Below are 1,477 nucleotides of genomic sequence, written 5' to 3' on the forward strand. Positions count from 1 at the left end.
CTTAAGACTTTCCTCTTTGATAAAGCTTATAGTTAGGGCTGGCTCAGGTGAGTCCTGAACCATCCCTTAGTTATGCTGCTATAGGCCTAGACTGCCGGGGGATTTCCCATGATGCACTGAGCTCCTCTCTCCTCTACTTTCTCTCCCTCTGTATGCAACCTTATCCCATTATTGCATGTTACTAACACAACTTCTCCCCTTTCTGGTAGTCTTGTGCTTTCTCGTCCCTCTCCTCTCTCCTCCTATCACTTCCTGCAGGTGTTTCTGGCTCTGGAGCTGTGGAGTCTGGATCTGTGGCTGCGGGTCACCTGTTGCCCCCGTGTTCCTGCTCGACACCCTCTGCTACAACAACTATTGTTACTAGTCCTATTGTTATTATTGTTATTATAATCATTAACATTACGATTATTATCATTAACACTGGGCGGCACGGTGGTGCGGTGGTTAGCACTGTCGTCACAGCAAGAAGGTCGTGGGTTCAAACCCCGGTTGCCCTGGCCTTTCTGTGTGGAGTTTGCATGTTCTCCCCGTGTCTGCGTGGGTTCTCTCCGGGTACTCCGGCTTCCTCCCACCATCCAAAGACATGCAGTCTAGGTTAATAGACTTAGGTGTGAGTGTGAGCGTGAGTGGTTGTTCGTCTATGTGGCCCTGCGATGGACTGGCGACCTGTCCAGGGTGTACCCCGCCTTGCGCCTGATGTCAGCTGGGATTGGCTCCAGCCCCCCCGCGACCCTGTATGTAGGATAAGCGGTTGACGATGGATGGATGGATGGATCATTAACACTACCGTAAATCAGAGGTGGGACCAAGTCTGACTAAAAAGTCTCAAGTCTTAAACTTTGAGTTTCGAGTCCTAAACTAGTCATAATGCGCTCTTAACCAGTTTTTTCAAGTTAAAAATAAAACAGTGTATTGAATTTAACATAAGCCTGTACAGAAAGAAGGCAGAGGTGCAGTTTCACACAACATATTTCATGAATTAAATTAAATGTTCATACAGGGCTGCTAATTATTTTGGTCAACATTGATATCACAATTATTTAACTGGATTACTCATTGCCTTAGGAAACATTTAACTTTTGAAATGTAATACTTTCTTTTTAAAAACTAGTCTACTATATATGCATTACCCCAAAATCCCAAATAGCCCATGAAATAAGAAACAATAATCCAACATTATTAACTTGAAGCAGCATCTAATGTCCAAGAGGACGTCAGCAGCACAGTTTCCACCATGTTGACAGATTTGGGTGAGGGATGGGTCACTGAGGGGACTGTGTGTGTGTGTGTGTGTGTGTGTGTGTGTGTGTGTGTGTGTGTGTGTGTGTACACAGAAGGGAGCAGAGCAGGTGACAGGTGAACTACTCGAGTTGACAAAGTTACGTTACAGAAAATAAAACTTGTTTTGTTGGGAGATGCAGTGACAGAAACCAGCGGTGAGAAAACTATAAATCGCTCTGACGTTAGAAGACGCAGA

This window comes from Micropterus dolomieu, linkage group LG17, assembly GCF_021292245.1.
Source record: "Micropterus dolomieu isolate WLL.071019.BEF.003 ecotype Adirondacks linkage group LG17, ASM2129224v1, whole genome shotgun sequence".
Lineage (NCBI taxonomy): Eukaryota > Metazoa > Chordata > Actinopteri > Centrarchiformes > Centrarchidae > Micropterus > Micropterus dolomieu.